The sequence below is a fragment of the Epinephelus moara genome, chromosome 4, assembly GCF_006386435.1.
Source record: "Epinephelus moara isolate mb chromosome 4, YSFRI_EMoa_1.0, whole genome shotgun sequence".
Taxonomy (NCBI): Eukaryota; Metazoa; Chordata; class Actinopteri; order Perciformes; family Serranidae; genus Epinephelus; species Epinephelus moara.
Window position 1 is genome coordinate 11,225,563 of NC_065509.1, and position 9,288 is coordinate 11,234,850.

A 9,288-nucleotide genomic window follows, 5' to 3' on the forward strand; every position below is an offset into this window, starting at 1 on the left:
CTTGTTGCCAAAGGACAGCGCAATGTTGATGGCATCAGGTGCTTTACAGATCAAATTCTGGGATATTGTAGGTCCAGAAAAGGCAAAAGCATTATCTGCACTGAATGCATTCTCTGTTGCTGACAATACTGTATAGTTTACACGAGTTGGTCTAAGCTAAGTTCACACTACACAACTTGTCTTGTAATCGGGTTTTCACACTACATGACTGACCAGTAACAAAGGGGTTAAATACTATGAGATCCTTCAGCAGGAGGAATCTCCCATGAATAGGCCTATGTCTTGTGATGTGCATGTCAACTCCTGGTGCTTACAAATATCACAGGTTGTTAATAACTTACATTACAGATTATATTATACATTGTATGCAATAGTCCACCTTCTCTTTCCCTCTATCTGACACTCTTTCCAAAGATACTTTATAACAAAAGATACCACATTACAAGCTATGCCATAGTATGAAATGGTATAGTGTAGTAATGGCTAAGTCCCGCCCTCAAACGAGATGAGCCAATCACAGTGGTAATGGCTAAGTCCCGCCCTCAAACGAGATGAGCCAATCACAGTGCATATAGCTAATTCCAATACACACAGACATTCTCTGCCTGGACGTTCATTGAAATGCATTACAGAAAGTCAGTTTTGTTTGGTTTTATGAGCTTTTTCTGAGATTTGAAGTTTAAAAATGGTCAAACGGTGTGCATGGGGTACATGCAACTATGACACAAGGTATCCTGAGAGGCTGGGCGACGAGGTGTATTTTTTTATTTATTTTTTTTTAAAGATATTTTTTTGGGCCATTTTTGCCTTTAATGGACAGGACAGGTAAGCGTGAAGGAGGGAGAGGGCCACAGGCTGGATTCAAACCCGGGCCGCTGCAGCAACAGCCTTGTACATGGGGCGCCTGCTCTACCACTAAGCCGCCGACGCCCCGACGAGGTGTATTTTTGACACTTTAAACCACATCTCAACCGAGAAAAGTGTCTCCTTTGGATAAAGTTGTGCGGTAACGTTAGAACACAACATCAATTCAACTTGAATAAGATTAACAAGGATGTCTACATCTGTTCTAAGGTAAGTCAACATCATGTTTGAGGCAACATATTGTCACTTTGCTGGAAAGAAATATAAAGTTATCTCTAACATCTCTAGCTAACGTTAGCTAAAGTTAGCCTAACGTTAGCTCCTAGGTGCGTTGTTCATCATGTCACCTTGTTTCCTGGGAGTTCATTAACCTATTTTGTTCTAGTTTTGTACTTTGGTGATCGTACATCATTGTTAGCTGTTGTCCAAAGGGCTCTAGTTAAGCTAACGTTAACTTCTAGAGTTTAGCTTCATTAATTTATGTGTAATCACAGAAATAACAAAGGTTGGCAAACGTTATGCCCCCATTCAGTGTAAATACTGTAGCACCAAACTAACGGACAAAAAGGCCATTATCCTTTTCTCATATTCTGAGCCAAAAACCTAAACTTCAGTGGCACTTTAACTTGTTGTCTTTGATGGCGATGGCAACAAGATGTGGTTCACAAACGTACACTGTGACCTGTAAATTATGGCTTGTAATTTAAGCCTTTCATTGACCTTCTCAACAATAAAATGATGAATATATCCCTCCAATGCGTAGTTTAGGCCCTTTTGGTTACTTCTCAATGACATCTGATTGTTATGTCTCCAAAAATCATCAATTGCCTCCTGCGAAATGCCGTGTACTGTGACACCTGTCATAGCGCCGGTCACTGAATGTTGATAGTTTGTCCGAGTGAGTGGAGGGGGCGTGGCTTAGCCATAGGTCAATTGAGTGTGGGCGTCTCTCCAATGCATACCCCCAGCTCATTTTGAAGTGTAGTGAATGTTGTGTGGATGGATAAAAGCAGATTCAAAACATTACATCACAAAATCCAGTACAAATTTTATGTTTGTTCCTCCTTTTGCTGCTCAATTTATCTAGTAGCTTAATGTCTGATATCAACCCAGTGAGAGATCACGTTAGTTGTTGCCAGATCTCGCTAATGTGTTGCTAAAAGAGAAACATGTCTTGATCAAAGTAACTTTTTTCCTTATCTGTCAGTCTGAAAAATACCATTTTAGTGTCAGTATATTTAGAAGGGGCGGGGCTTGCGAATATGTCCAGTACTTACTTCAGTGACTATGAGGTGAGAGAACTGGTCATAATCTGTACTCATTTTCACTTCTCCCATTGGAATGAATAGACTCAGGACTGCTGCTAGTCTCCTAAAGGGGCGGAGCAGTGGCGAAACCCATGTGACAGATACAGAGGAGAAAATCTGAAGTGAGCCATCTGGATTTATCAATGGTCTCTGCTCTCTCTCTCTCTCAAACACTCAGACACACTTTTGACAGAACCACAGGTCTCAGTTCTTGTCTCTGTTCTCGACCTGTGTCTTGGGCTCTCATCAGCTGTAGCTGGCTGACAGAGTCCCTGACAGGTTCAGATATTTAGGATGCTGAATATTTGGACTGTGTCTACATTGCATTGGCGACTTCTCGCCTCACAATTTTGAACAGTTAGCGTTGAACAGTTAGCTTTTTTTTTCAACCTTTATTTAATTACAGTGATCTTCTCTTTATGAATGCACCTGCCTGTTGGATACTGTAAACAGTCATTATTGCCCCACTGTTGCTGTTGGGCTCATTTAGGATTTAAACCAGGGATCTCTCACTCCCCAAGTAAGAATCATACCCCTAGACCAATGAGCCAATCCATTTTGACAAAAGCCTGCTTAGATCAATAGACAGGGTGAGCATTGCTTGGCAAAATAAATAAATACAAGGTCAAACTGAAAAGACTGTGCACAGTTGTTTTACTACACTGTTTTCACTCACTATCTAGTCACCATTGGCCCATTCCTGCTCTTGAGCTCATCTGGGATTTAAACCTTGTACTTCTCATGCCCTTAAGAGTGAAATCCAGCAGGGCACTGTATTGGACAATTTATGAAACACACAGTTCTTCCACTTCTCTGTTTACACTCATTTAATAGCCACCTTTGTACCATTCTTGCTCTCGGGCTCATGTGGGATTTGAACACACACCTAACAAGAATCAATGAACCGAGAAGAAGTTGCTTTGTCCTGTGGTGCCTTGACAAAAGCCTGCTTAGATCTGCAACAGACACACAATTTCCATTATTTGGCATGTGTCTTATGTGAGCATTGCTTAGCGAAGAAAAAAAAAGAAAAGCATGCTCCATGTTTGCTGTAGTGCTACACAGTGTTATCCACAAGGGCAATTTCACTCATTATACAGGCACCATTGCCCCACTGCACCTCTACACCCTGAGCGAGAATCATACCCCTACCAACAAGCCAAGAAGAGGGCATGTTATTCGTGCTCAATTCAAGCAATTTATCTGTGATCTGTGAGCCTATCAGCATTGACATCTAGTTGAGATTCTCCCAATGTTACCAAAATGGAGGACAAACATTTTGACCATCTGTGTGCACCCGGAGCTCCAATACTCAACATGAGTACTACACAGAGACAGACAATAAACACGAGGGCTTGGACTTTAGTGGGCAAAGCCTCAGGCTACCTTATAAGTGCTGAGAAAATGTATGTGTAACTTGTATACACCATTTTGTTGAGTTGACACAAAGGAGAGTCCCTTACAGGTAGTGTGGCCGAGTGGTCTAAGGCGCTGGATTAAGGCTCCAGTCTCTCAGGAGGCGTGGGTTCAGATCACACCACTGCCATTTGACAATGTACTGACTTCAGCTGTTACCAAATAACAAGTGGGTGTTTGGGTGGCTCCATGCTGACACTACCAATTCCATCCATATTCACATTGCTATGGTTTAAGCAACTTTACCATGTTATCAGATGACAGGTTTTATTGCCACAGGTGTCTCAAGTGGACACGTTCAAGATTATTGGATGGAGTTGGGAAAATCACAATAAAAGCATTACCACAAGGTCCACTTTTCAGCCTACGCTGGTTAATCTTGGTTCCCAAAGGTGCCCACAACATTGAACCACAGATTTATAAACCCCTGAACCAGGAGCATTCAGCAGTGGCACAGTGGAAGCGTGCTGGGCCCATAACCCAGAGGTTGTGGGATCAAAACCATCCACTGCTAATCCCCAATGCTCTGGATGAGGAGTATATCCCTCTCCCTTCCACCCATGCTCAATTTGCCATGTTTTCACTTAGCTCCTAGTCTAAAGCTACTTAAAGCCACAACCTCACTGTTTTCACAATACCCACACCCCAGGCAACATCCAATAAATGACGTGTAGGCTTCCCTCTGTGTCACCGGTAATAAGGAAATACAGCGACATGGCCCATATGAAGATTACTAGCCTGAGTGTCAGACTGAAGCTCCCAGAACCTTCAGTCTGACATGGCTTCCATTGAAGGCGATTTACAAGGGGGAGGGAATTAGATTTTTTCCCTAACCAATCAGTAGAGATCAACGACTCACCCAGAATCTGACGTCATTAGTATCCATGCCTCGGGGGTGCCGAAAACAAGCGAGCATTGCCCGTTTAAAATGTCTCCGTCGTCGTGCACGCCCAGCTGCATCGCCGTTAAATCCAGTTTAGCAGCTTCCTTAATTTGGTCCTCCATTAACGCGAGTAGTGGCGAAATACCTCGATAGCATCGTTAATGTGGTCTGTAGGATCTGTAGCGGTCGCCATTGTTGCTATCCTCACCAGTTACCCACCGGCGTACAGCTTGACATCAGCGTGGCGCTGATTGGCTAATCGCTAGACCCCCGGCATTCATTGGTCCGTCCATCGTTTGGACGAGATAAATCGCAAATTAAAAGTATGCCAGACCAGTAATGCAAGCCTACTCAGTTGAGTGGGCGGGGTCTATGGTCTGGAACCAGGCTAGAAGATTACTGCTTGCGGTGTGAACGCTTATGTCTAAGTATCAAATCTGAAGATTTACTTGTGGTTCCAAAGTTACCAAAGGTGTTTGGTGGAAGCGGGGCTTATGTCTTGGGCTTTTCCAGGATTTGAGCTATCGCACCTAATGTTCTTCTCCTGCACAGTTTCTCAGAAACTAAACAGTCACTTCTATAGCGCTCTTGCTTTTGGGCTTGTCCAGGATTTGAACCCAGGACCTCTCACATCCTAAGTGAGAATGAAAGCCTGCTTAGATCTGCATAAAATGTCCAATATAGGGCATGTGTCACAAGTGAATGAAAAAGAAAAAAAAAAGCTGCAGACACAAGGGAAGGGATTCCTTGCAGCTAGTGTGGCTGAGTGGTCTAAGGCGCTGGATTAAGGCTCCAGTCTCTCAGGAGGCGTGGGTTTGAATCCCACCACTACTCTTTGATATCAGGTGGTAGCCTGATTTTGTCCTGAATTGCATGCAACTCTTATTGATGTATTTAAGGCAATTAGACTTGTGGGAAGCAACCTCTGTTACCAAAAGACAAGCTGATGTTTGGCTGGCTCCGTGCTGACTCTACCAATTCCATCCACATTCACATTGCCATGGTTTAAGATGACAAAGCAGTCATGTCACAACTATCTTTAGTGACATAAGCATTCATTGTACAATCTAAAAAGTCAATGTCTGATTCCTCTCACTCTGAAAACACTTGTCATTCAAGCGATGCTCTATTGCTCTGAAGTCTGATTGGTTAAAGGTATTTAGATGGCAGCACTGGTTGCTGTTGAAGGAGCAGTAATCACTAGGACAGAGGGGAAGGTGGAGGAACAGAATACCATCAGGGAAGCACTTAAAACCTGTGGCTACCCCAACTGGACCTTCGCAAATACCTCAAAAAGACCCAGAGCAGACAGAGAGGAAAAGACACAAAAATGAAACAACATTGTCATTCCTTATGTCACAGGAGTATCTGAGAAACTCAGGAGAATCTTCAACAAACACCACATCCCTGTGCACTTCACACAAAGTAACACAGTGTGACAGCAGCTTGTCCACCCTAAGGACAAACACCCAGGCATAAGCAGAGTGATGTAGTGTGTGCAGATCAATGCAGTCAGGAATGCACAGATTTGTACATTAGTAGACAAAACAACCATTCCACAAATGCATGGAACAGCACAGGAGAGCCAGCTCGTCAGGTCAAGACTCGGCTGTCCACTTGCATCTAAAGGAGAGGAGACACTCTTTCCAAGACAGCAATGTTCACATCTTGGCTCGAGAAGAAAGATGGGTTGAAAGAGGCGTGAAAGAAGCCATATATGTCAAACTGGAACGACCATCCTTAAACAGTGGAGGTGGCCTACGACACAACTTATCACCCACCTACAATGCAGTCTTGGGATCCCTCCCCAGAAGACTTCACACCCATTCACACCTGGTCCCATCTAACCTTTCCCTGAGCAATTGGGAAATAAAACATGTGTGACACACCACATGTTGCACCTCAGACAGGACTGTGTGATCATACCTCTGCCATCTCTGACAGCCATTTCAAAGCATTGGTTGTTTATCTTCTTAACCAAGCGCATTGGCAATTAGCTTGCCTTGCTTCATTAACATATTGTTAAATTTAATGGTGCCTGAGCTACCTCACTGTAAACATCTACTCCTTCGAAAATATGATTTCTGATTTCTTACATCTCATAAACAGACACTAATGACACAGCTAACAGATTTTTACAACTGCCATTTTATTAAATTGGAGTTTTACTGAGTGAAACATGACGCAGAATTAAGCAGCAGTAATGTCAGCAAAGTAGTAGTAAAATAAATTACTGAAGGCACTCATTTTATATGATATGAAAAGAAGTATGGCAAATCATTAACACATTCTAAGCCTAGATGACTAATTACATAATTAAAGGTATGCTGCTGAGTTTATTTTTAAAACAGGCAATTTCCTGATATAGGTTGAGGAAGAAGTCAGGAAGGGAAAGACAGAGATATTATGTGCTGATGTCGAGTGACAGACCTGTCATTTCAGGTGTCATTCTCCTCCACACATTCTGATTTAATACTTCTCTGCTCTTTGGTGAAGAATCTCAAACATCAATATAGCACTTTAGATTCTCTGCTCTTGAATTTTTTTAAATTATTATTTCTTGTTTCATTCCAAGCATGTGAAAACATAGTGTATGCATTAGAGTTGGGTATGCTGGAAAATACGGGACAAATCCTGTCTCGTATTGATTGAGCAGGAGACTATTTTATTTCTCAGTATGGGATGACTTGGTATTATACAGGATGGGGGGAAACCTATTCCTAGGCGATGAAAACTATACTGTTAATAACAGAAGCAGTCCCTTTTTGTTCTGGTTGCAAGGTCAACATGCTGTTGCATGAGGCAACCAGATTACTAAAATTAAATTATGCAAGCCTGTATTGTATAGCAACAATAATAAATCCTTGAATCCTTGATCAGCATACCTGCCAACCTCCAGACATCATAGCCTACATGACGCTGATTAATCACCATGAGTTCTGGTTGAAATTTGGAAACTTGAAAGTGTTACAGTAAGTTAATTAAGTTATTTTGCTGTGAGAGCAACAATAACTTCTTTTTACAACATGCTTTTTTAACAAGTGGTTATGGCATTCATGCTGGCTTGTCTGCTGGTTCCATTTTGTGACCTCCTTCCCATAAAATGCTCACATAAAATGTGTCATTTGATTAATTATTCTATTATATTCTTCTTAATAGGTATGTTGGAAACTGATATATTAAAAGCTGTTCACACAGTGCCACGAAAAATTGTGAATCACTATAATCTGCTTACACCTCCCTCAGGGCTGTTCTTTGGTGTGCGGCACAGGTGTTCCAGTGCCAAAATTGCACCAAGGGAGCCTGGCCACAAAATTACCAAAAGTGCATTTGGCACATGTTCAGCAGGGTGCACCTGACTGCCATCTAGCCAAGCTGCTGGGTTCATGAGCCCGTGGTGTCCTCTTGTGTTCACAGAGCAGCAACTAACCATCCAGTTGTGGAGGTCAAGAGATAAAAACAAATGCTTTGTGCTGAGAAAGTACTGACAGCTGCTGATTCAAAGCATTGACATGGACCTCTAAAACATGATGCATCATTAATAACTTAATGAATACAACATCAAAAAGTAAGTGTGCTAATCAGCCTGTACTGTTTCTAAACATTCATATGCATGTTCAGTTAGGTCTAATTATCAGGTAGAAATATTTTTTCTTCACTGTGTGAGAAAATGGACGAGTGCCGTGCAACATGTTGAAAGTGTCTCACAGTCAATGTGTGAGAGTTGGCAGCCCTGCAATTAAAAACGGGGACATTTCCAGGAAAAGCTCCAGCTGGGGACAGGCCACCAAAAAGGGACTGTTCCCAGAAAACGAGGATGTCTGGTCACCTTATTGTTGTAGCTACAAAGTCAGCTTTGTCAGGTTGTTGGTAATGTTGCAGGTGCGGACAGTTGCAACAGGTGCCAGAGCTCTGCAAGGACATTTTAGAAAATGCTGATTTAATGTTAGTTCAATCTGTTATAAAACAAAACTGTATGTGCTAAATTGAAGGTGAATTACCTTTGAAAAGAACCGATGTTGGTGGTTAGCTGCCAAGCTTAGCCACTGGGATTAGACATAGACAGTCAGCGTGACTGCTAATTCCGGTATCTCACTGGAAGTTGCACCCATAATCATTCAGCGCCCTCAGGAATAAGATGGAGAGGGATTGGTTCAAGCATGATAGAATAGAATAGAATAGAACTTCAATTGCCATGCAGCCAGAGTCGGTGGTATTTGCTTTCGGTACATATATACAGGACACTGCTTCATAGTCACAACATCAACAAGTGCATAAAGACATACATGAATACAGTGCATACAGACATCCACAGAGCATATTGTGGAAAACAATAGCCCTGTAGCCAAAACCCCCACAACGTGACACACCTGAAACCAAAAAAACGCATAACAAATAACACAACAACAGTACAACACAGTTAATTACAACAAGATCATATGCATGCTAACGGAGGGAGTTGAGTGTTCGTATTGCTGTGGGGAAAAAGCTGTTTTTAAAGCAGTTGGATTTTGTGGCAAGTGACCTGAGACGCCTACCAGAAGGGAGGGTCTGGAAAAGGGGATTTGCTGGATGAGAGGGGTCTGAGATGATTTTATTTGTCTGTTTATAAACACGCTGATGTAATATGGATTCGACTGAGGGGAGGACAGAACTGGTGATCTTAGAGGCCTTGGACACAATGGGCTCTAGTTTCCCGGCGCAGCGCATTGTGGTGCAGGGTGGCGAACCCCGCGCAGAGCTAGTTTCGAGCAGCGCAACCCGAGGCGCGCTCAGTTTGGTAGTTTGGCAGACCGAGGTGCGCTGAGATGGGTGTGG

General features: G+C 42.7%; 1 non-coding gene across 1 annotated transcript; it reads left to right on the forward strand.

Annotated features, from left to right (window-relative positions):
* The first annotated feature begins 3,635 nt into the window (after nt 1-3,635).
* Nucleotides 3,636-3,717, forward strand: trnal-aag (transfer RNA leucine (anticodon AAG)). The gene has a single exon. It is a non-coding gene; the product is annotated as a tRNA-Leu (tRNA).
* The last annotated feature ends 5,571 nt before the right edge of the window (nt 3,718-9,288 follow it).